This window comes from Nuphar pumila, chromosome 6, assembly GCF_984573655.1.
Source record: "Nuphar pumila chromosome 6, dmNupPumi1.hap1.1, whole genome shotgun sequence".
Taxonomy (NCBI): domain Eukaryota; kingdom Viridiplantae; phylum Streptophyta; class Magnoliopsida; order Nymphaeales; family Nymphaeaceae; genus Nuphar; species Nuphar pumila.
The window spans coordinates 115,169,307-115,196,922 of record NC_143254.1 but is presented as its reverse complement, the minus strand read 5'-3'; the positions used below and the strand labels follow the sequence as shown (position 1 = coordinate 115,196,922).

General features: G+C 40.1%; 1 protein-coding gene across 1 annotated transcript in view; it reads right to left on the bottom strand.

Annotated features, from left to right (window-relative positions):
* The window catches only part of LOC149835802 (phospholipase D delta-like), a 194,172-nt gene that overhangs the window by 40,028 nt on the left and 126,528 nt on the right, over positions 1-27,616 (bottom strand). The gene's annotated exons all lie outside the window — the stretch shown is intronic.

Genomic DNA, 27,616 nt, shown 5'->3' with positions numbered 1-27,616 from the left:
TCATAGTGTTATTGGCTGGACTACGTTGTTATTCTGAGAAAGTGGCAATAGACCACAACCTCCAACCATATTGCTTATGCCTTGTCCCCTTCCCCATCATTGGACATTTGATCTCCCATCTACAGCCACTTGAGAGTGATAGATTTAGTACATCATGCGTACACTATCACGTTCATCTTTTTGCTTGCCTATAAAATGATATGTTTCATATTGCAAGAGGATTGCTCACAAAACTTACAAAATAGGCATTTATGGTTGACTTTCAAGATTGTTATCATTTGGTAATATGCACCCAATTCTGCAAGAATCTGTCATGATCCTTTCCAAATTAGGCTGTCCAATTAACGCTAAGTGATCAGTAATAGTTTTTATCTTATTTAGATATTTCATTATAGAAAGTTCTCCTTGCTTTATATTATGGAATTTTGCATTGAGGTGCATAGCTCGAGACTTGAAAAGTTGTCAATGTACATCAAAGAACTTGGTCAAAAGTTCTCTGGCAGTTAGGCTCTCTTCTATTCCTACATGAATATCTTGTGATAGTTTGAAAAGAGTATTGGCCAACATTTGATCTTTGCCAAACCCAATTGTGATTCCTGACAGTTTGAAAAGAGTTTAGACCAACATTTGGTCTTTGCCTAACCCAATTGCGATATTATGAATTAGGAATTATAATCGGCGATGATGATGCAGTTCCATCTCCTCTCCCAACCTTATTACCATAAATCTTTCATTTTGATTTTATTATCAAGAAATGAATTAATTTTAAAATAAAAAAAGGCAGGTTTTGTGTGATAATAATATTGACAACATACATTAGCATTATCAACATCCATAAATTGCCGCAGTGATACAAAGAGAATTTTCCATAGCCATCTTTGTAAAAATCATGCTACATAAGGGCATCACGAGAGCAGTAAGACCAAGTTCTTGAACCATGTTTCATCCTGTAAACAGAACCATTGTAACTACAAACTATTTGTTTCAATTTGATCGATAGAACACAATGGGCCAGTCAATGCATTTACAGCAATGCTAAAATAATGCCCAAACATAAAAACAAAGTCAAAGACTATATAATTCCATGCTTTAACTTAACTTCAGGGGGCAGGATAACATGACTACCTTCTAAAGCCACAATATTCTCTAGCTTCGCCAGGAGACAAAAGGAAAAGATGGCTTGAAAGTTTATTCACAAATGATACCATGCCATTTGGCAGCCAAGTGTGCTTTATTTACTGGTGCTATCTTTTCATGATCCGATCTAGTTTTGAACTTGATGTTTGTATACTTTGTTTCCAACGCCATGTTGCATGGCGGGTACTTGATAATCAAGGTACTTTTTGAAAAAGGTGAATAGTGTTTTGGGTCTGGATCCTGTACCAAACCCGAATTCACTCATGCATTAGCCCAGACCCGAGTTCATTCCTGTATAAGTCTGTTTTTTATTTGTATCCGGGTTCGAATAATACACCAGACCCGACCCGACCCACTATGTATACTTAAGTGTATTAATATAGGCATTAGGTCACAATTTCTGTAATGAAGAAAACGTGAGCCGCAGCCCCCCTCTCGTAATCTTTTCTTCGTCTCTCTCTCTCTCTCTCTCTCTCTCTCTCTCTCTCTCTCTCTCTCGTTTTCTCAATACAGGTACCAAGGTGGAATTCTAACATGGTATCAAAGTCGAGATCTGTCTAAGGGCCGGAAAAGGTTTTCGTCAGGTGTGACACGTCTTCATCTTCTTCCTCCAGCGAGCCCCCTTCATCTTCTTCAGTCGAAGTATCAAAAGTCAAAATCCTTCAGTGAGTCCTCTCCATCCCCTTCAGTCGAACCCATCAACAGCCCTCATCTCTTCTAAACAGGTTCTGACATCCAATCAAAATTTTGAGGTTTTTTTTTTCCGCTTCTCCCCTTATCTACTCTTCTTCTTTTCTCTTCTTCTTCCGTCATTCTTCTTCTCTTTCCTGAATTATTTTGTGCACCCACACCTCAAGTGGGTTTGTTTCTCTCTTGGATCTGAGGCTCACGTGAATTCTGTTCACGCGAACCCAAACCGTAAAAGGAGTGGTTGTGTTTTACGTGAATCGCTGAAATCGACTCACGTGAAACACCAGACCAATCACGATCCCTGTTTCTTTTATTGATATTGCATGTTTGACATTTCTTTATTGCTTGTCTGTTCGAACTTCCTGGGTCCACCCTTCTCCTCGTACTTGCACATTCAAATATATGTTTACTATATAGTTCCCTTCTTGATTCTTATTTCTGCAAATATATTTAACGTGTGAAGGTGTTTTTCACATGTCGTTGAATAGCAGTTTTCACAAGTTGAACCTGAGTTCCTGCATCCTCTGATTCTGACAATTTACGACCCTCTGTTCCAAAAAAAAAGTTAGAATTTTTGTGGATACTTCTGTTGATTCTAATTCTCAATGGATTCTTATCACTCTCAATCAAACCTTTCTTCAAGTTTTCTCAACCAGCTTGTTTCTGAAAAGTTAAACACCTCAAATTTCTTGATTTGGAAGAGACAAATTATTCCTTTCATAAGGAGTCAAGGCCTCTTAGGTCACCTGGATGGAACCACTTCAGTCCCACCAGAATTTATCCCGAGAGAAGAAAAAGATGAGCAAGGGGCGAGTTCAATCGTGTATGTCAAAAATGTTGAATTTCTCAATTGGGAAAGAAAACATCAATCAGTTGTTGCATACATCACATCAACTCTCTCTCAAGAGATTCTCGTTGCCATTCCTGACAATTGTACAACGCTACAACTCGGGGAACGACTGGTTCAGACGTATTTGCAGGTTTCTCAAGCAAGAGTGGTTTTTCTAAAAAGGGAATTTCAGTTGCTAAAAAAAGATTTTATAACCATCATGGAATATTTGAACAAGATAAAGATCATCACAGACCAGCTTGCAGTTATAGGGTGTGCCGTTAGTGATAATGACATGGTGCAACAAACTCTGAGTGGATTGGGATATGACTACAATATGATAGTTACATCACTACTGTGCCTTCATGTTCTTCCCACCTTCGATGAGCTACGAGCCAAATTGATCCAGTATGAAATGACTCTGAAGAAACTCATAATCATCCAAATACTCAAGAAGTTTTGACCACAGGAGTGACTTATGGTAGAGGACGGGGACGAGGAGGACAAGGGCGAAGTGGACACGGAGGGCGTGGTTTGCTTCCCAATCCAAACATGTCAGCTCATACGCAGGGACCAAGATTCATTTCTACTTGCTTCTTTTGTAACAAGAAGGGGCATATCAAGGCGAATTGTTGGCATAATCCAGAGAATAAAGGAAAGGGTCTGCAGACAGAAACCAAAAGAAAGTTCACAAATACCAGAGACAGTGGAGAGATTAAAGATTTGTTGATATATGCCTTGTCAGAGTTAAAATTGAAGCAGAGTGATGAAGGCACATGGTTTTTCGATTCAGGGGCAGCAACTCATGTAACCGGCGATGCAGGTAAAATTTCTAACCCTATTCCTTATTTCGGAAAAAGTAAGATTGTCACTGGAGACGGATCCCACCATCTTGTTTCTCATGTTGGAAAGACTGTCATTCCCATGTCACATTCACTCTTACTCTTTCGGACGTTCTTCATGCTCCTGACATTAAGAAAAATATTGTCTAGGTCTCCAAACTTATTGATGATAATAATGCTTCAATTGAATTCACTCTCTTCCCTGTGCAGGTCAAGGACCTACGCACGAGGGAAACATTCGTTGAAAGAAAGAGACGAGGCAACATGTATGTCTTTGAAGAAGCTCCATGTCATGATGTTTGCCCTGCTCACCTGATTTCGAAGCCTTCGTTAGAGTCGTGTTCATCCTCTTCTCCCAGTGTTTTTAGTATCTCTGAATGTAATAAGTCATTCTTATGGCATAGTCGGTTAGGATATTGTGGGAGTCATTTTATTGAGAAACTTGTTTCTAATAATCTCATTCCAAAAGAAAGTCTTAATGGGGATGAGAGTAGTCATAAATGTTCTAGTTGTCTTTCATGCAAGAGTCATGTATTGCCTTTCCATTCCATTAATAAGAGAGCTTCAAAACCTTTTGAGATTATTTGTTCTGATGTGTGGGGACCTGCCCCAATTGTCTCTAGGTCTGGAAGCAGATATTATCTAATCTTTGTTGATAGTTATTCTCGATACACTTGGATATATTTTATAAGAAATAAGTCAGAAGTCTTCTCTTTGTTTCAAAATTTCCTATCCTTGGTCAAAACTCAATTTTCTAAGTTCATTCAATTTTTCCAATGTGATTAAGGTGGGGAATTCTCATCCCGTGATTTTATTTCTTTTCTTCGAAATAACGGAATAGGAAGAAGGGTGTCCTGCCCTCACACTTCTCAACAAAATGGCATTGCTGAATGAAAACATAGACATATTGTTGAAAGTGTCATGAGTATGCTTCATGACAGCAATCTTCCCAACAACCTATGGATAGAAGTTTTTCATTCTGTCGTGCATGTGATAAATAGATTGCCCATGGTCATTCTGAAAAATAAGTCTCATTATCACTGTCTCTTTGGAGCTCATCCTAGTTATCATGATCTACGTGTTTTGGATGTGTTTGCTATGTGCATATGGATCGGTCCCTGATAAACAAGTTTCAGGACAAGGCCCAGAAGTGTAGGTTTGTGGGATACGCAGATGACTACAAAGGATATCAGTGTTATGATCCCACCAACAAACGCATCAGAACCTCAAGAAATGTTATCTTTGATGAACAAAATTTTAATCACGGAGCTTGTAACGACCCCAATCCATACCCTTTAAAAATGCGGAATGTTTTTTTTTTTTTTTAGAGTTGCGGAAACCTTCCCAGAGATCTGAGGTCCTCACAGTTCCACTTTCCATTGGATAGCCCAACCACCACAAACGAAGTTGCAATCATCATCCATATCACCCAACTAAAACTCTTTTATTAATGAGTAAGAAAATTTCAAAGACAAGGTTTTCTTCAACTGAAAGTAAAGTAACAATTGCAGAAATTAAAAGAACTAAAAGAAGTCCTCTGCTGAAGCCGTCAAGCTCAAGTATGACTCTTATCCATCCCCAGATGCATGTCCAACTTCACTGTTCACCATTTCCTGTGAAAAAACAACAAAGTAGGGTGTTAGAACCGAAATTCTGAGCACAACTACTTCTAAAGAAATCAGGTGAGATAAAGAACATGGATAAGATTTCATGCCGTGATTTGAGTGAGTGCAGATATAAAATTTGCAACATTCAAATATCTATAACTACCAATAATTGCATATACTCACCAATCAAGAACAGTAAAGCAGTGTCATATATCAAGAACTAAATAATCAAACCTTGCAGCATGATTTCACAAAGTAAATCATATGCTACTACCCAATCATGTTATGGTATCAAAAATGATTCAACATGCATGATCTAATGCATAACAGAAAAATGCATGATTATGTGCAATGCATGATTTCCTTTTTGTTATCTTTTATTTAAGTTTCATCTTTCCATATGATGCCCTATTAAATGCACACATTTTTAAGTTCCTCTTTTTAATTACCGTGGCCCGTGGATACACCAAACGGGTACAAACCCCGAGGTCAAGTAGGTTCCCAGGGTAGCTTAACACACAATTTGTATTTTATTACTGGGTTCCAACTTAGCCCTCGACCGATATCAGGAAACAGCACCATCCATCGGAACATTAGACCTCCACATCTAATGTCGGGGACACAAGGGACACCCCACGCCCACAAGTGTCACTTTCTTGGTACCATAACAACAGCTGTGTCAAACACACCACTCCCGGGTAAAGTGGCGGACTCTCCCTAAAACTGTGACCAGGATAAAAGAACCTCAATATCGGGTTCAGGGGACAAAATTACAGCACACGGAGTTTTTGTATCCTCACAGTCTCCCCCAGACCGGATATCTAAGATTCTCATACTCCAGATGAGATATCCCAGAATGTATATTACACTGTTCTTATTCATTATATTTTTATTTAAGTTAATTTCTTTAAGTTTGCAACACCATATGCAAAAGTAAAGTAAAAAGGCTCGCATCCACCCCTGCGAGAACCATCACGGGACTCCCGCCCGTGGAAACACATAGAACAGTGCAATAAAGATAAAAGGTGATTTTTGCGATGCATTTAAACAATTGAAGAAAGAGCAACCCAAAGCCCAAGGCTCTCCAGGCCCAACGATGATTCATTTAGATCATCAATACATCATATGCAAAAATCATAACTTGCAACGTATGCAATAATACCAACATGATTCCAAATGCACATTCATCCATACCATTTTAACAATGTGCGTGAGCTTCCACAGTCATATGCAAGTGTTCACCATCCATGTGCAAGTGCTTTCATGTAACCACTTAACACACATGCGTTCGTCCATAATTCATAAGTACATGAGAACATTTATGCATGATTTTACATGCTAAACACGCATTGATTTCATGTATGCACTTTCCAAAACCAACTTTGCGATAATATGTTAACAGGCACCGAATGCCTCACATGTTACAAACTATAAAGCATGCTAACACGTGCCATTAAATATTCACAAACTCAAATGTATGTATATAATAACCGATAGAGTTATCAACATAAATTTGTTAACATTGAATTAACTTATGTATGTCCTATACATGCTTAGACACTGACCTGTGCCAAAAACCGAAAGTTTCTCAATAGCTTTATTTCCCTTGTACCCAAGTTAACGACCCAAGTACCCGCATCGAGTGTTCAATCAATATTGCCCATTAGGCAAATTTTCCCAAGTGACTGCCTCACAGAAAGGCACATATCCATATGTCTCTAAGTGCACCGTCATATATTTAACTCAATGTGACAATCTTAAGCATATGCAGGCTTCTGTATACATTCATAAATGGTGGATTTCATATGAAGTAACGTGTTCTTAAAACAAGCATCATTTTGCTAACAATCTAAATTATGCATGCTATATTTCACGGACTTTGCTAAAATGCACAAGCAATCATAATAACATGGCTAGGAACCCTATGCCGAAAAGAACTACATGAATTTCCAATGCAGCTCGGCTACCACACAGCATGCTCTGTTTCACAGAAAATAACGGGCACTATTTCGGCAAACATAGCCTAAAATAAGCATGTTGTATTTTCCAGACTCATGCTAAAAATACATGGTCAATAATAGAACATGATCATACCATGCCTAAAAGAAATACATAAATTTCTAATTCAAGATAAACTTCCCAATTTTTTTTTTGAAACAAAATATCTGTCAAAGATTTGTTTTATATACATCTAAGCCATCACATTCAGTTATACTAGTTTTGCAGGCATTCTCAATACAATATAATATTCATTTGTTGAAACAACATCTACCAGCAGAACATTCACGATTCATTGATTGAAGCGTCTACCAGCTGAACATTCAGAGTCATAACAATCACAAGTAATCGCAGACAACAAGCAGCATGTATCATAAATCACCTAACAGAGTAACAGGTATTATGACTGTAAACACAACCAAAGGATATACACGGAATTAAAACATTAGTAAGGTCAAATCACAGCTATAGAGAGAGAGAGACTGTGCTGTGACATTTGCTTCAACAAGCTTGAACTTGCCAAAACAAGTACATAAGAAGAAACTGCATCGTCCAAGATGTATTGGCATTGAGAGATGTGATCAGTATTCACTGAAAGGAACTTTAATGTACTCTTGGCATGAGCCCCTTTCAGCTGAATCCTGCGAATTTCACAGTTTTCCGCATAGTGCTTTAAGTTGTGCTAAGCCCTCCATTGATTGGAAAATAGAGGATTTCCCATCAGTTAAGTAATTAAGAACCTACCATTTGAACATTGTCGAGCTAAACATTTTCCCATAATCAAGTTATAGAAAAAGAAAGCTGAAAGATTCCACAAAACGTTGTTAAATTTTTTTTTTTTATTAAAAAAGGATTTCGAAATTTTCTCCAGCTCAAATTCAGTCTATCACATTTGCCGACCAAGGTGAAGAGCTGATGTGAATATAACTACCACAAGAGATGTTGCATTATATACAAAATTAGGTGACAGTAGGTTCCAGTACAAAGGCATGTTCACTATTTCACTGTCATTGTTCAGAACATGAACAATCTGATCAACATTAGCCAGTAGGCTGAAAACCTACAACACATCAAGGACTAAATACCTTTGTTTATAAATTTAAGATTTTCATTAAAGACAACAATCTCAATAATAATTGTAACTTCTACCATGGATCATGAGTTCTGAACATTTATTCATTAGAAAATCATACGAGGTTTACATGCGGGAACGAACTGAAATGCTTTTACAAAGAATTTCTGTAAGGTAATCCTTTAATAGTCATTATAGATTTTCATGTATAAAATGTTGATCGCACACATTCAGCAGCAAAAAAAATTAATACAAGAAACACATGCATGTCAAGTCCATCTCCAGGCACGAATCAAATAAATCAACACAGTCACAATGTCATCAATTTACCAGAATGTAACAGTAAACTGGTCCAATAATGATATGTATGATAAAACACACAAAATCGTCATATTGCTATGGTACCAACAGTGTACCCAACAGCGACCCAGTCGGCATGAATCGAAGGGTACCCATTAACAGCAAGGAAAAGAAAATTAATAGGTTATTAGGGATCCGAGAATCCCATAACAGAACTCAACAAAATTTTATCAATATTCAAAGCCCCCCTTTTCATTACACGAACACACCATAATGTATTTGGACTTTCACCGTGGCCGAAATCGAAAATCCCCTTTGAGGCATTTGTTCTTGTGCGATTTCGGGACTGTATAACAGCCGACATCCCACCCGATTTGCTAATCTCGAAGGATACCCCCTACAAATCGACTGATTTGGGGTTTTAGGTTTAGGGTTGATGTAAACCCCAAATCCTACCCTCAAACCCCCACATGGAATCGAACCAATGTTCGATCCCTCACCCGAAATCCAAGAAGCACCGTACCTGTTTCTCGGCGACTTTTCCGACGATCGAAGGCTGAAATCACGTGGTAAGGCCGTCTGGGGTTGCTCCTTGTTGCTGCCATGACAGGGAGCTCGCTAGAGGTCGGCGATGGCTGCTAGTTGTTGCAGCTCGCCGACGACCTCTTCTTCTTCCGGTGCACACCCAACTCGACAGAGAGAGGGATAGAGGGAGAGAGAGATTGAGCGAAAGGAAGAGAGACTGAGTAGAGAGATGGGGGACAGAGTGGAGAGAGAGGCAAGGGAGAGAGAACCCCTAACCCCCCTCCTCCTTTTATCGGCCCCCCCTCCATGCCGAGATGGGGGGGGGGAGGTCGGTTACGCCCTGCGTAACCCCCCCTTTTCCCCCTTTCCTTTTCTGTTACGCACTATTAGGCAACCCTTATCGGGTTGCCCTTTTTTTTTTAAAGGGTTGTTACATGGGGTGGGGCTCGGGTCCGAACCCGAGACCCGTAACCCGACCCCAAGTCAACATGGATCCACAAGTTGGATCCAAATGGATCCAACTGTGGATCCTTGGATTAATTTTAAAAACTTAAAAAAAAATATTTATTTATTGTTATTATTATTATTAAATCGGGATTTAAATTAATTAATCCTAATTACCCCCTTTATGGGTCCTAGATCCAAAATATGGATCTAGGCCCAATTTGAATTATTTTATAAAAATTTCGGGTTTTACAGAGCTGATGCAACGAATATACCAACTGAAGTTTACTGGCTCCAATGAAGCATGTTCATCAGATTGCGTATAGCAAGAAGAAGAGATGTCTGAGACGTCGGGGCCACAGAATTCAAAGAAAGTACTGAGCAGATACAAAGGCATTGTCTATTCTAGACAGAGACCGACAACATCAAGCCATTCAGATTATGTCTCAGTCAGCAATCTGACTCCTCACACTCTCGAGGTCAGAAAATCAAGCCGCATACGACATCCCATTGACAGGTAGGTTAGCTATAACAACTTCTCCTTGGATCTTCAACTCTTTTTAACTGCTCTCAATAAGGAAGATGAGCCCAATATGTACTATCAGGCAACCACTTCTACCAAGTGGGTAGAAGCCATGAATGATGAAATGCAAGCCTTTCATGAATGTGGAACCTGGGAAGTTGTTCCCAGACCACCTGACAAAAATGTTGTCGGATGTAAATGGGTCTACAAGATAAAGTACAAGCCAGATGGAACCATTGAACAATACAAGGCAAGGCTCGTGGCAAAAGGATTCACTCAAGAAGCAGGGCAAGACTATGATGTGACTTTTAGTCCGGTTGTAAGAATGGGAACAATTCGAATTATTATTTCTCTGGTTGTTGAACATGGATGGAAGTTGAGTCAGCTTGATGTAAAAAATGCTTTCTTGCATGGAGACTTGAAGGAGGAAGTGTACATGGAGCAACCCCCTGGATATCAAGAACAAAATTGTAAAACTCATGTGTGCAGGTTAAAAAGAGCTATCTATGGTCTGAAGCAAGCATCTCGCTCTTGGTTTGACAGCTTCTCACTAGAGATTCAGAAACATGGATTTTCATGTTCCATGCTGGACCACTCATTGTTTATTTTCAGAAGTTAGACTGTGACCACTCTGTTATTAATATATGTCGATGATATTGTTATCACAGGAAACTCTGCGGCCCACATCCAAGAAGTAAAAGACTTACTAGGTCAGAGGTTCAAAATGAAAGATCTTGGAGCTCTACGCTATTTTCTTGGTGTAGAAGTTGATAATCAGGCTCATGGCTTGACACTCACTCAGCACAAGTACACCGTAGATGTTCTCAGCAAGGCAGGCATGAAAGACTGTAAACCTCTGGGAACTCCAAGCGTGCTTCATCAAAAACTTAGCGCTTATGATGGAAATCTGTGTGATGACCCCACCAGGTATCGAAGCATAATAGGAATGTTACAGTACCTCACATTCACTAGACCGAATATTGTTTATTCAATCAATCAAGTGTCTCAATCATGGTTGCCAGTTGAGGAAGCGGGAGCGGGAAGCGATACGGGAAGCGGGAGCGGGAAGCGAGGCACTTTCAAAATTTTAGGAAGCGGGGAAGCGTGGGACCACTTAGGACCGATTCGGGAAGCGTCTCGGAAGCGACCTAGGAAGTGTCTCTGAAGCGAGGGGAAGCGAAAAAAATAAAAAATACAAAAAAATTGAAAAAAACAGGGGAAGCGAGGGGGAAGCGTGATGGGAAGCGCGCTTCCCATTAAAGGGAAGTGCGTCCCCCATTAAAGGGAAACGCGTCCCCCATTAAAGGGAAGCGCGCTTCCCAAAAAAGGGGGACGCTTCCCCCCACGCTTTGGAAGCGCGACGTTTCGCGCTTCCGAAGCGCGCTTCGGGGAAGCACGCTTCCCCTTTTAGCTAGGCGATTCCGGTAACCCTGGTCTCAATTTATGCATGCGCCACGTACTGGACATATGGAAGTTGTTAAGAGAATCCTTAGATATCTGAAAGGGACTATTGAGGATGGATTGACATACTCACCACAGCCATATGACAAAGATGATCATAGACTCACTGTATATTGTGATGCAAACTGGGCAGGAGATCCTGATGAACGAAGATCTACATCAGGATATTATGTCTTCATTGGGAGAAATTTAGTCTCTTGGAGCAGTAGAAAACAAAAGGCTATCTCTAGATCAAGTACTGAGGTTGAGTATAGATCTATGGCTGCTGCTACTGCTGAAGTCACATGGATCGGACATCTACTGACTGAAGTAGGAGAAAAGATCTCCCACACTATCTTGCTATGTGACAACCAAAGTGCTATAAACATGTCATTCAATCCAGTACATAACAGTCGTGCTAAGCACATTGAGATTGACCAACACTTTGTGAGACAGAAAGTTGAAGAAAAAGAGTTTGAGCCTGAGTTCGTCAATACTGAAAGACAAGTTGCGGACCTATTTACGAAAGGGTTAACTAAGGATCGTTTTTGGATGCTTAAAGGCAAGTTGTGCATGGTCCATAACCATGATCAACTTGAGGGGGGTGAAAAAGGTGAATAGTGTTTCGGGTCTGGATCCTGTACCAGACCCGAATTCACTCATGCATTAGCCCAGACCCGACCCGATCCGACCTGACCCACTGTGTACACTTAAGTGTATTAATATAGGCATTAGGTCACGATTTCTGTAATGAAGAAATCGTGAGCCGCAGCCCCCCTCTCGTAATCTTTTCTTCGTCTCTCTCTCTCTCTCTCTCTCTCTCTCTCTCTCTCTCTCGTTTTCTCAATACAGGTACCAAGGTGGAATTCTAACACTTTTGTGGGGCATTTCTTCAACTTCTTGACTTATGGCTTTAATCCTCCTTTTATATGCTACCACTTTAAAATGAGTAGTCATCGATTAGTCAACTCCTGCTTGACAGACAGCCAATGTCACCTAAGCAATCTCAGTTTAGTGGACCGACAAGCTTAGAAATAGGTGAGCAATTAGGTAAGCTGAAATACAAACAAGGAAGCAAAACCTAGGAGTATTTCAAATAGGCAGCTTAGTGATTTGCAGCTTTTTTTATACTCTATTACCTGTTCTAAATACATTTGAGGTCAAATTTCTAGCCTAAAGAGCTTAAAATTATTTTCCCTTTTTTTTTGCTTGACTTGGTGTAAAACCCAAAAATTTTTGTTACAAAATATTTTAAAATATGCAAATTGGGCCTAGATCCAAATTACAGATCGAGGACCCATAAAGGGGTTTTCCGAATAAATTTACCTCGTAAATTTGATATGTACATATAAGTACAATAATTTTTAGTTAATTAAATAATTCGGGGAATAATTATTTAAAAGGGGTGCGTAGATGGGTCCCGGATCCACATTTCAGATCCATATACCCGTATAGATATTTTAATATATATATATATAATCATAATAAAATAAAGAATGCAGTAAATAGTGGAGGCGGATCCACTCTTTATCCAACCCGGATCCAAATTGGGATTTGGATCCTGAGTCGTAGAGTTCGGATCCATTACCCGAATCCGTAAATAAACCACAAATGGGGGTTAAATTATATGTATAATGTTAAATTCAAATTAAATAAATAATTAATATTAATTATAAGAAAAAAATTAAATAAACAACTGTCGGACCCACAGTTGGACCCACAAGGATCCAACTGAGGATCCGCTAGCTTTTGGCAACCCGGATCCAGTTGTAAACTGGATTTGGTATCGCGGGCCACGGGTTCGAACCCGGGGCATGCCTTTTAAAAACCTGTAAAAGAGAATCGTGCCTAGGGCACAATTCTTTCTATTAAGGAGGGGCAGGGGGGGGTACGCAGGGCGTAATTGATCTCCCCCCATCTCGGCATGGAGGGGGGAGGGGTCTTGCCCGATAAAAGGGAGTGGAGAGGGGGCCCTCTGTTAGAAAGTGAGTTGGAATACATTGAGTTCAATAATGAACCCATACTTATGCACGTGAAGTGCAAATACACCCATTAAAGGGAAACAACACAAGCACATAATGTGCTAACCCATAAAACCCATAAAAAGGGAAAAATATGACATAAAGTCATAAGTTGCATATCATTGAAGAAACAATGGACAAGGGGTAAAAACCCCATTACAATGGAGCATAAGCTCCCTCAAGAAGACCAAATACAAAGGGGAAATCCCCTATTTACAAGCATGAAAAGGGACCACCTTGAGGGCTCCCAAAGGGGATGTTGGAGAGCCCCCAACGGTCACATTTGTGACCGTTGGGGGCTCCCAACGTCTCCATTGGGAGGCCCCCAATGTGGTACGAAATCCAAAAATATAAAAAACAAAAAACTAAAAATAAGACAAAAATTACAATGCATATTCCAATTGGAATATGCGTAAAATGCTAAATTACAAGAATACCCTTGAAGGTATTTTAGGAAGATAAAATATATATATTTATATATATATATATATAAATAGAGATATGTATACATATATATATATATATGTATACGTATCTTTATATATATATATATATGTACATTCAAGGATCAACATATTTTAACACCCCCCCTCAATCTTTGCGGGGAAACGAAAAGATTGAAAAAAGGGCAAGACTCCACGAGGCTTCGGCGACTCCAAGAGGCTTCGGCAAGGATGCAATGAAACTTGAAATAGCCTTCCTTCAATTATCTTCAAATGAAGAACCCATTTCCCGAACCATCCAGGGTACTTCCCTTTGTCCTATTTCCAAGATCCTGAGAAAAGAAAACAACAAAGAACAAGTAAAAAATACCTTTGCACTTTACTCAAAAAGGAATATTCCTAACAAGGTGCAAAATTTATGCATAATATGATAGTTACTTTAGCATGGAACCAAAGTTTCTAAATCATACATCATGTTAAAACAAAATGAGCGGAAGCAAAATTATGCAAAAATAAATTGCAAGGATGCATAATGCATTCAAAAGGTCCACCATTGGACAAATATAACCCCATAATGGGGAATAACAAAATGATCCACTAAGGGATACCACAAGAAGTCTACGAAGAGGCATAACATACATATGCTTTATTGAATAAGAGCCCAAAAAAGGGCATAAAGAGCATATGCATATCCTTATCATTAATACTCAAAGAACTCATTAATGATCATGCTTTAAACATGTAATGAAGTGCCAAACAAGAGAAACGAAGTCTCCAAGCATACTTTAGGCAAAATAAACCCAAGAGTTCACAAGGTTTTAAAATCATTTATGAAAGTCATACTTAATTGACAAAACACACATTTTGTATATAAGGGTGGCAAAAGCCATAAGCACTTAATATATAGATTAAATGCTAAGAGATCAACTTGATATGCATATCAAAGATATGATTTACTTGAAAAACACAAGTCATGAATGAAATTTTGCAAATTTCAATAATAATTTATCCATTACAAACAACTTCCTCATTAGTCCTCCAAAACTCATAAATCAAGTGTATAAGCTACTAGAACAAGAATATAAAGCTATTAAAGGCCAAAGACACACACAAAGGAGTGTAAAAGATCCTCTTGTCTACATATAATAATACTTGAAATAATTGCATCTACGATAAGAACAAGAGAATACATGCCAACATGGACTAAAAAGTATCTCTTGTCTACGTAAAAAATACACTTAAAACCAAGTATGTTCAGCTACTAGAACAAGAGAAATAAGTCAACCATGGGCTAAAACATAATACATCTCTTGTCTACATATGATGACACTTGAAATGAGTGAAATAAGCCAGCCATGAGCATATATCTAAGCGACTAGAACAAGGACACAAACGCCAACATAGGCTAAAAATCACACACCATGGTGTGAATCAACGTGCCTTGTCTACATATAAAAACACTCAAGACAAGTGTGTTCAGCTACTAGACCAAGAGAGCAAAAGCCAACAAAGGGCTAAAAACACACGAAGGTGTAATAAAATTCTTGTCTACATATGATGACACTTAGATAATGGGCATACAAGGAAAAGACTTTTGAGGCAATAAACTTGTAATGAAAATAAACCTCGAATGAAACAATATTCCTTTTAAAACATGAATACTCATAACAATAACATTTTGGAATAAATGCATGTAAAAGTATCTTCAACAAGATGATAAAATAATATTCTTTAGAACAAATGTGTGAACATACACACACCAAGAACACTCGTGAAAAAACACAAGAACACATGTGCACAATAAGCACAACATTCAGAATCACAAATGTGCAAATGCACTTATAAGATTCATAAATAAAAGGTTGGGCTATAATCCCAAAACACCTTGATTTTAAATATACCTTAAAGCATTTAAGGTTTCAAACACCATATGTCCATCACATTTACATAGAAGCATCCATAATATCAATGGCCACAAGAGAAAAAAAAAGAGTGACACACTCATAATTAGAGATCAAATAACAACTCATTTTAGAGTCTCAAGGTGCCCATAACTCACCTCAACAACCATCTATAATATGGAAGGTGGACAATCTAAAATGATACAACACGAGGTGCCCATAACTCACCTCGACAAACATCTCTAATATGACAATAATAAGGCCAAATAAATGATGCATTAAATAACATGTGATGGACAAACATAAATGCCACAAAAGGGCAATAAACACATAAGGAATCATTTTCCAAATAAAAGTTTTTTTTTTTTACAAAGAGGACCGATTAACAAATTGAATCAAAGATCCAATATAATCCATCAAAACAATTTTGCATAAACACGAATTATGCTTAATCTTCAAAAGAAGTCTTGTACAAAAAAAGGCTTACTATGCAACATAACATGAAATATTAAGCAACATCATGTGTATGAACCGATTTGGAACAAACAAGCCTTAACTATGAAAGACATAAGGTGCAATTAAACGATGAAGATGGTGGAGTTCAAAAAATAACAAACTTAGGCCAATATAGGCATTCATAAAGATGGTGAAGTTCGAAAAACTTATGAAATCTACTATTGCAACTTAAAAATGATACTCATAAACAATCATGAAATCTTCATAAAAGAGTATATACTCACAAGAAGATTATAAGGACCGAAAGGCTCCTTAAGGAGAGTTTGAACAAAAAACATATACAACTCCCAAAGAAGGAGAAAACTCCATTAAAGTGGAAGAAATCCCAACAAAATAGATTCATTAACAAAACCTTATGATAAATAAGATTGTACTATGGCTTAAATAAAAAGTAAATATTTATTGAGGAAAAATTTAACACTCTTAAGTTTTATCAAAAAACATGACTTAATAGATTATTACCTACTCCTAATGAAATAAGTACACAATAAACATTAGTGAAGACCATAACTTTTGTAATGAAATATGCGGAAAAGCAAAAAAATGCATTAAGCACTTACAACATTCACTAATGAACAAACAAAAGGGCAAACACCAAAACCCACAAGAGACAATTACAACATAAAAATATAAATGTCTCTTATTAAAAAGAAAGAGAACTCTCTAAATGTTGAAAACATCCTTAAGAGTGTAAAGATGGAAAGAAAAACACCATATTCCATAAGACCATTTTAAAACTTAATTCAACCGGTATTATAAAAAAAAACTTTCTTAATTAAATGTTGCTCATATAAAACGGACACATAATATGGAATTTTTCATATATGACAAACATTTTTCAAAAAACTACATTTCACAAGCATTTTAATCTTAACATACCTTTCTTTAAAGACTAAACATTCATATAAAGGTATTTTCATAAACAAGGTTAGGTTTAAAATGTAAATTCAAAGTTCCAATGGTCATAAATTTTTACCGACCCATTAAAGCAAGTTTTGAGCAATCATATATCTAATTTTTCGCCAAACAAGTTATCATTTAAAGTTTTTCAAAGAAAAACATACGAAAACGATTCAATGGAGTAGCAAGTAACTCAAAAAAGACATAATGACAAAAAGCACACATAAAGAAAAGAACATATTACATTCTTCATACAATACTCAAAGAAATAGAATGCATACCGAATAACTATAAGAAAGACAATAGAGAGAAACGAATACTTCACCATTTTTCTTTAACAAATTCTTGAATACCACGCTTCCCGGTGCACCAAAGAGCAACTCGATCTCAACCGAGCTCTGATACCATGTTAGAAAGTGAGTTGGAATACATTGAGTTCAATAATGAACCCATACTTATGCACGTGAAGTGCAAATACACCCATTAAAGGGAAACAACACAAGCACATAATGTGCTAACCCATAAAACCCATAAAAAGGGAAAAATATGACATAAAGTCATAAGTTGCATATCATTGAAGAAACAATGGACAAGGGGTAAAAACCCCATTACAATGGAGCATAAGCTCCCTCAAGAAGACCAAATACAAAGGGGAAATCCCCTATTTACAAGCATGAAAAGGGACCACCTTGGGGGCTCCCAACGTCTCCATTGGGAGGCCCCCAATGTGGTACGAAACCCAAAAATATAAAAAACAAAAAACTAAAAATAAGACAAAAATTACAATGCATATTCCAATTGGAATATGCGTAAAATGCTAAATTACAAGAATACCCTTGAGGGTATTTTAGGAAGATAAAATTTATATATTTATATATATATAAATAGAGATATGTATACATATATATATGTATACGTATCTTTATATATATATATATATATAAATATATATATGTACATTCAAGGATCAACATATTTTAACACCCTCTTCACTCGTCTCTCTCCCATCTCTCTCTCTCGGTCTGTGTTTGTGCACCGGAGGAAGAAGAGGTCACCGGCGAGCTGCGGCAACTAGCAGCCATCGCCGACCTCCAGCGAGCACCCTTCTTCACGGCAACAGCGTGGAGCGACACCAGCCGACCGTGCATACGCGCCTCCAGCCTCAGATCGCCGGAAAACCAGCAAAATAAGGTACGGTACTTCTTGGATTCTTGGGTAAGGGATCGAACCTGAGTTCGATTTCAGGTAGTGATTTACGAGTTGGGGTTCTTGGCTGCCGAAAAACCTCAGATGGTAAGGTATTGTGTTGGCTGCGACCCAGATTTGGGGGTTTTAGTGTATAACCCTAACCGAAGGTGGGGTGGCTGTTATGGCTTCAAAAAACCCCAAATCAGACCGATAGGGGAGGGGAAAAGAGGGGTCGGCTGAGATAGTGGATGTCCCAGCCATGGAGGTCCCGAGTTCCTTAGGGATTTCCAAGATTTGGGGGTTTCTTAGTTAGGAAACGAGAAACCCCATGGTGCCTATTGAATTCGTGCGAAAAAAAAAGAAGGAAAAACTATTATACTTGGATTGCATTTTTGGCTTCCTGCAGTATTGTTTCCAAACATGTATCTTTTTCACAACAGATTAAATAGTTGTAAAATATTGTAACGCCCCAAAATCGTTGACTTGAAACCTTTTATGAAAAAGGTGGAAAGCTTTGAAATCAATCATTTATCAGAGTTTAAAACAAAAGTTCAGCGGAAGATCAGGTTCAAAACAACAAGTCCCTAGACCTTGAGCACATTACAACCAAAAGCAGATTCCCCCTTACAAATCGATTTGCAGTTCAAATATATCTTTTATTGAAATGAAAAGAAGAACCACATTTTGGTAATACAGTTTTAGAAATCCAGAGTTCTAACCAAAAGAGATGCTTTCAAAGAAAACTTGTACCACATCTATCAAAAGTATCCCCAGGAGCGCAACGTCAGGAAAGGGCATTGCCTTGAATGCATCGCGTCATCGTGTCATCGCAAGCTGTCCCAACCTGTTCACCACCTGCCCATGAAAATGGGTCAGTCTCACAACAGACTAGTAGGGGTGTAAAGGACAAGAAAGAGCAAAGGCTGCAATAAGCAAGATAAACGCTAGCTAAAGCAGGAACAAGCAAGACTAGCAAATCTAATCAAACATGCTATAGAGTAAGCAAAGCTCTAGTAAGGCAAACAGCTACGTACAAGAGTAAGAAGGATTATGGTGCTAAACAAACAACTATAGCAATACCACAGATACAATAGGTGAAGAGTAACTAACTCTATTCACCAGCCAATCGAAGCAAGTGCATAAGACAAGTATTTGTAACAACACTCGTAATACATATACAAGTACCATAGGATGGCTCAGCCTATCGGCCAGCAGCTACATTAATCGTAAGGCACAAGCTATTGCATCACAAGCAATTTATAAGCTACACAGGATAAGCAATCAACTAGTATGAGAAGCTAGTTATTTCTAAGCAAGGAACTGCATAAGCAGTTTAACCAACAAGGGTAACGCCTCGACAGGCGTACCTAGCTCAACGAGTAGTATACCGAACTATCGAGCTAACAAGCAAGCAAGCACTGCAACGTCACAACATGCATATCTCATGATTATGTGTATAAGTTATATCTTGTCTCATTACTGAGCAGGCCGTTGTGGGTACGCACAAGGCAAAACATAGAAACAGCCGAGATCAATTCGGGGGTCCATTATGCTATGTATTTTATTATACCCCAAATGACTGACTGAGTCCGCTTCCTAAGGAGACGGTCTGTGACCAAGAGAGTAAATCCCCAAAGGCAAACAAAGGCCCAATGGATGCGCATCCGTACTTCTGCAGAAGTGGCCCAAAGGATTTCCCCTAACCTCCGATGACTGGGGAAGGTCGGATCTTTGCCCGAGATTGCCATATATGACTGTCCATCGGAGTTTTGTACCATCCATCCTCTCTCTTGATGAACCGTCCCGAATGAGCACGACGGAGGGTTTCTTAACCGCCGTCTCATTCTCATTCTCATGCTCTGGTCTTTCAACCCAATCGAGCATCTTGCCTGTGAAGGCGTATGATTATTATTTAGGTGAGTTATACGCGCCATTGCGCATTCGAGGCAAGCACACAATTCACATCTTACTCACCGCAGTACGTATCGTACCTATTCAAATGTACAATCACGATGAAAGGGGTCAATCCCTAGTGAAGGTAGAAACATCACTCTCATGATCTCAAACACATGCCATTGCATGTTCGAGGCAGGCATAGACCTCTCATCCTACTCATCGTAGTACGCAACGTACCTGTTCAAAAGTACAACCACGATGAGAGGGGTGTGGATCTCTCGCAGGAAATCCCAATGCTTCTACTTTATAGAAGCCTACAGTGAACTCATTCCAGTTTCAACTGATGGTGCTCGGGTCCTTTAGACAATCACGAGTAATCGGCCTATTAGGCGAAAACAACATAACAGGATTAGCTTAATGTGTCAATACACGCTTAGAGATTAATATAGACCTTACGTCCTGCTCTTCGTAGTCCAAACATATCGTACGTGACTAAGGGTACTACTACAAGAGAAGGAACATGGATCCTTTGTAAGAGATCCAACAATACCTTCACGAAGGAAGGTGCTACAAACATGATTGAACCAAAAAGCCTAGAAACTAGGTCTCGTATCAGAGGTGAGGTAACGCCGATCTAGTGATGGCACAAGTACCTTGCTAGGATCCCCGCCCTACCCGTGCACAGGCTCCTAAACAAGGTTTTCTAAGTCGTATCGAATAGGCGAACTGAGGTTGTAACACATCTATCCCAAATACATCAATTTGGGAGGTCCGGCCGCTATCACTTTACAAGCTATACATTCCTGAAAATAGGATCGCACCTAAGACCATCGTCTTTGGAGAACTGAAGTGCATAAGTGTGTGTCGTAGCTTGTAAGCCAAGTGAGACGATATACACTATGCACTCGAAGTTGCACTCAGGGAGTACAAGCTGACAAGGGGCAAACTCATGCACATACTAATACAAAGGCAAAACAAGGGGCAAGACTCGTTGGGCGGAATTGCACTGCGAGGGTAGAACGCTAGGGCTACTCACGAGGTATGAGATCGTACCTCGATCATCGTAATGCATAAGCAGGCAAGTACGTAAGCGACTCGTGAGGTAGGAGATCCTATACTGACTACGCAAGTGTAAAGGATGACTCACGAGGCATAGGGTTGTACCTCGATAGATCGATAAGCGTAAGCAAGAAAGAAGGCATACAACAGAGATAAGAATACATGCATGAAGAGCAACAGCAAGGTAAGGACGAACACAAGCAAAAGGCAAGTGCAAGAGCAAGCACGACAGTACAAGAAAGTAAAGCACGAAGAGTAAAGCGAGAAGCAAAGGCCATGGCGCATAAAGCGCGGGGCAACAAGTAAATGCAAGAAGGTAAAGTGCATGAACATAAAGGAGGACCAGGCATCCTGGAGAACAAGGCAAACATAAGTAAATGCCAGGGCGCAAAGCGCGGGGCAACAGAAAAGTAAAGTGCAAAAAAGTAAAGAGGACAAGGATCGCGAAACCGCGTCCTTGAGTTAAAAGACATGAAATGTAAAGACAGAATGGAAAGCCTAGGCACATATAGCGCGGCGGCGACAGAAATAAAAGTGCAGGAAAGTAAAGAGAACAAGGATCGCGAAACCGCGTCCTTGAAGGTAAAGACATACGTATATATATTATACATATACATATATCGTCATCTTTTAGTTATCTTTCTTATATTAGCATTTATCAGTTCATTGTCCTTTCAAGCAAAAATCCCCTACCTTAAGGGGTTGCGGGTCCTCGTACGCATGCAGCGTAGGCAAGCAAGAGCTCGAGCCTCAGAGGGCGAGCTAGATCCACCGTTCAACCTGGAGAGCTTAGATCGTTAGCATAAGCCGTAAAATAAACGAGATACAACAAGCGCAGCAAGGCTCCCTACCTGCAGAAGGCAGATGCAGGAACTCTACATCCTGCTGACAAGGGTGCCAGAGGAAGGGGCCTCAGCCCTGCTTGGCAACAGCAGCAGAGGCAAGGAGCAGGAGCTCCCTGTCTGCCAAGCACAAAGAAAGGCAGGGGAGGGAGCAGAGGCTCCCTGCCACGCCTGCCGCAACAAGGCAGGGGGGAAACACCCCCTGTCAGAACATGAGACAGGGGCGCAGCCCCCTGCCGGCAGCAAGAACAAGGCAAGGGGGCAAAGCCCCTTGCCGGAGAACAAACACAGAGGTGCAGGGGGCAGGCCCCTGCTCGAAAACAGAAAAGCAGGGGGGCTTTGCCCCTGCTAGCATAACGCAGGAGGCAGGGGGACAAAACCCCCTGCCGAGGAGCAACAGATGGTGCAGGGGGGCTCCGCCCCCTGCAGGGGAAACAATCGAAGGCAGGGGGCCCAGCCCCCTGCCGACAAACAAAAGAAGGCAGGGGGACCCCTCCCCCTACCGAGAACCAAACAAAGGAGCAGGGGGCTCAGTCCCCCTGCTAACCCACTGCAAAAAGGCAGGGGGGGTAACCCCCTGCCGATAAGAGGCGACAGGGGGCTCAGCCCCCCTGTCGACCAACAACAAAAAGGCAGGGGGGGTAACCCCCTGCCAAAACGAGAGGCGACAGGGGCTCAGCCCCCCTGTCGTCCAACAGTAAAAAGAAAAGAGTGACAGGGGGCGGAACCCCCTGCCAAGAAGAACCAACGACAGGGGGCTCAGCGCCCTGTCGACCAACAACAAAGTGTGGCAGGGGGGATTAGCCCCCTGCTAACAAGCGGTGATGACAGGGGGCTCAGCCCCCCTGTCGATCCACCCAGCACACAGGAGAAAAGAGGGGAGGGTTATACCTCCGAAGACTGCAGCGACCGGGGGAGGAGCTGAGTGGAAACGAGTGGCGAATCGCCGGCGCTCGGCGACTGCAGGGAGGAACGCAGGTCGTCGTCGGCTGAGGATGCCGACTGCGAAATGCCGGCGACTGAAGGGGGGAAAGAGGCCTCACGGGAGCAGAACAAGGGGGATCGGGGGCTCACCGGAGCTCCGACGAGGGCTGCTGTAAGCAAGGATCGTTGTCGATGGCCGAGGATCGCCGACGGAACTCTCGGGCTCACCAGCGACAGGAGGCTGTTGGCGACGCTAGCTGGCGGCGAAAGGGGAGTAGAGAGGGGCGGCCGATGGCAAGGAACCCTCGCTCGAAGGGTGAGAGGCGACGATCGCCGGCGGCTGCAGCACCTAGGACGGCGGCCGTGGCTGACGGCGAGTCGTCGGTGCTCGAGGTCGCTGGTGGCGCATCCGCTAGCCAAGCAGGGAGGTCGGCAGCGAAGATCGTCAGTCGCCGGGGAGGCTACCGGACGGAAACGCTCACCGGCGTCTCTAATCGCCGGCGGCAACGTAAGGGGGGGGGGGGGGGGAGTCGGAGCAGAGGAGAGAGAGAAGGGGTGAGGGTTTTGAACCCTCCCGAGACGCCTGCGTCTTTTTAAAAGACGCAGGTTCTCGAGAGTTCGAGAACCCGGGTTCGGGCTCGGGTCCAGCTCGGATCCGGGTCCGACAAGCCCAGACCCCCCGACACGTGTCCGACACGTGCGGGCTGGAACTTACTTGGAAGGGCACCTCTTAGCATACCAAAGTATTTTTTTTTAAATATTGTATATATTCCCTTAAGCTTCATTGAATTTGCTGAAAATGCTTTCTCTTGGGATGTGTTTATTGGTAGTATTAAGGTTTATATGTGATTAAGAAATCTGAATGGATTGAACCTAAAATGAACCGTATCCAATACTTCACCCATGTGGAACAACGTCCTTACATTTCAGGGATTTTGATCCATTTATCTTTTAGGTGTGTTTGTTTTCCTGTTAATGGTTTGTCTCTGGAGGGAGTGGTCTTATAGTTCGTAACTTTGTCTGACTGTTTTTGAACTAAAATTTCTGAGACTAATATTAGCATCGAAAACTTGTCACCTTAGACAAAATACTTGATATGAATGAGTAGTCTCACAGCTTAACTATTATCCAACTTGACTGATTCTAAAGTGAATGGCAATTGACATTAAGGCTGGGAGTGAACTTGTGTATCTTTCTAGAAACAAAACTATTTTTCCCTTACTGAATAGCTTTAATAAAAATTTTGCTGGGAATGGACTAGCTAGGAACCCACTTATCTTTGGGTTGTGTTACTGCCATATAGGAATAAAAATTCTGTTGTAAAACTGGGAGTTGTACGAATGCGGCAATGGGGATATGAACAGCTTGAATGGTTGCTGGTATACCTGCATTAGATTAATTATGTTCGAAAGGGTCAGCCCTACGTACCATGCAAATTTTATGTTTGATATGCCTGTTTTACCTGCTCATGCCAGAGGGTTTTTAATTCTGTCCCTGCAGCATATATATATATATATATATATATATATATATATATATATATACATGTCCTAATTTCTATTGGCAGGGCTGATTTCCATATGTTTTCATAGTTAGCCGAATGATGTTAATCAGACTTCCTATTTTCATAAATGAATATACAAAGTCCTAAACCATTAAAACATGAATGGTGTAATACACTGCTGCTAGGTTCATAAACTGTTAAAGTCCGATAGAATCTTGCATGCATTACCTAATGTGATGCTGTAGGCTGTCTATTGCCATAAGATGGTGCCTGAGTATGATTAAGCTCAAAGTTTGTAAGATGCAGCGTGGGATCATTGCAATATAACCTGAAAAATTCAGTTGTGTATAATATTGCTCATGTTACACTGTTTAGGGAGGATGGACACATAAAACTGAAATTTTATACGTAATGTATCTTGCTTTGTTGTCTTTAGCTGAACATTATACTTTTGTCTAAAGTCCATGTGTTATTTAAAAGCTTGTGTATTGGATTGTATGGAAACACTTGCCGTGGAGGTTTATGCTTTCACTTGACTGTTATGATTATGGTACGCATGAGTGTGAGCATGATTCAATCATTAGTAATTCTTCTTGAATATGCACGCTTGATTATTGTGTGAAATGGTACATGTACACTCACACACTCAAAAGAAGACATGGATTTGGTTAATGCCCATATGTAATGTAGGTAACACACACATATTGATAAAGCATATGAATGAATTATGACATGCATATGTTTGAGTTTATGATTTCATAAGTGCACATGTTTTTGGCACTTTAGCTTAGTGTTATGAATGAAATACTAAGTGGGTTTTATTATGTGATGCATCGATGGCCTAATTGGACCATCATCGGCCTGGAGAGCCGTGGGTTTGGTTTTCTTTTATTTATGTTTTTAAATGCATCACTTAAACCACATAAGATGGTTTGGCACATTACTACACTGTTCTAGTGGTTTATACGAGCTGGAGTCCCGAATGGGTCCCTGCAAGGGAGGATGCGGGGTTTTCACTTTACTTTTGCATATGTGTTGCAAACTTAAAGAAATGGACTTAAATAAAAATATAATGAATAAGAACAGTGTAATATACATTCTGGGATATCTCATCTGGAGTATGAGAATCTTGGATATCCGGTCTGGGGGAGACTGTGAGGATACAAAAACTCCGTGTGCTGTAATTTTGTCCCCTGAACCCGATATTGAGGTTCTTTTATCCTGGCCACGGTTTTAGGGAGAGTCCGCCACTTTACCCGGGAGTGGTGTGTTTGACACAGCTGTTGTTATGGTACCAAAAAAGTGACACTTGTGGGCGTGGGGTGTCCCTTGTGTCCCCGACATTAGATGTGGAGGTCTAATGTTCCGATGGATGGTGCTGTTTCCTGATATCGGTCGAGGGCTAAGTTGGAACCCAGTAATAAAATACAAATTGTGTGTTAAGCTACCCTGGGAACCTACTTGACATCGGGGTTTGTACCCGTTTGGTGTATCCGCGGGTCACGGTAATTAAAAAGAGGAACTTAAAGATGTGTGCATTTAATAGGGCATTCATATGGAAAGATAGAACTTAAATGAAAGATAACAAAAAGAGAATCATGCATTGCACATAATCATGCATTTTTCTGTTATGCATTAGATCATGCATGTTTGAATCATTCTTGATATCATGACATGATTTGGTAGTAGCATATGATTTACTTTTTGAAATCATGCTGCAAGGTTTGGCTATTTAGTTTCTGCTATATGGTATTGTTTTACTATTCTTGACTGGTGAGCATATGCAATTATTGGTAGTTATGGATATTTGAATGTTGCAAATTTTATATCTGCACTCACTCAAATCAATGCATGAAATCTTATCCATGTTCTTTCTCTCACCTGGTTTCTTTAGAAGTAGTTGTGCTCAGAATTTCGGTTCGGACACCCTACTTTGTTGGTTTTTCACAGGACATGGTGAACAGTGAGGTTGGACTAGCTACTGGGGATGGATGAGAGTCATACTTGGGCTTGTCAGCTTCAGCAGAGGACATAGTGGCTCTTTCTTTTGTCTTAAATCTTCTTGCTTCTTTCCAGTTGTCGCTTTATTTTCAGTTGAATAAAACCGTATCTTTGAAATTTTCTTACTCATTAATAAAAGAGTTTTAGTTGGTTGATATGGATGATGATTGCAACTTCGTTTGTGGTGGTTGGGCTATCCAATGGAAAGTGGAACTGTGAGGACCCCAGATCTCTGGGAAGGTTTCCGCAACTCTTAGAAAAAAAAAATATTCCACATTTTAAAGGGTGTGGATTGGGGTCGTTACACTTGGACACCATCCAAATTTACGTATCTTTTCCAACTCGTTGAGAAATTTTGTTCCAAGTCAGGTTTTAGAGTGTGGTTTGAGATTGGAGAAAGGAATGTTACAATATTTTATTTATGGTCTTTTGTGCTCCATTAGTGATTATGATTTTGTCTTATTTTTCATTTATTTATTTTTTTTGTAGATTCATTTATGGTCTACTGTTTATAAATGTTTCTCAAAAGAACCTTGTTTTTGCTTCCAATTTTTTTTAGATGATCATACAAGGTCTTGCTCTTCCACCAGCTATGAGCAAACCACTAAAATCAAAAGCCACAGAGTAAGAATGTGGATTATGGATGAGTTCAAATAACAGAAGACAATACATGTACTTTGTGAACTATTAATCGAGAGAAAGCTATCAAACCTAGAATAGACCATATCATAGTATGTCCACATCTTGCATATGCGAACTGCTTTTCACATCACTGGCTGATGTTGCCCTTGCCAAATGTTAATATGGGAAGTTCAGCAGGCTCCAGTTAACATCCAGATTGAATGATTGTAGTAAATAACATCTACTAATACGACTGCATGATTAGTTCTCGCTTCCAATAGGCAATGAATAAATGGAAATGAAAAGTCACAAATATTCCAGCTGTGACATTTTCTATCCTTTCCTATGCAACAAATGTGTAGGTTACCTGATCATTTCTTTTTTCTATTATAC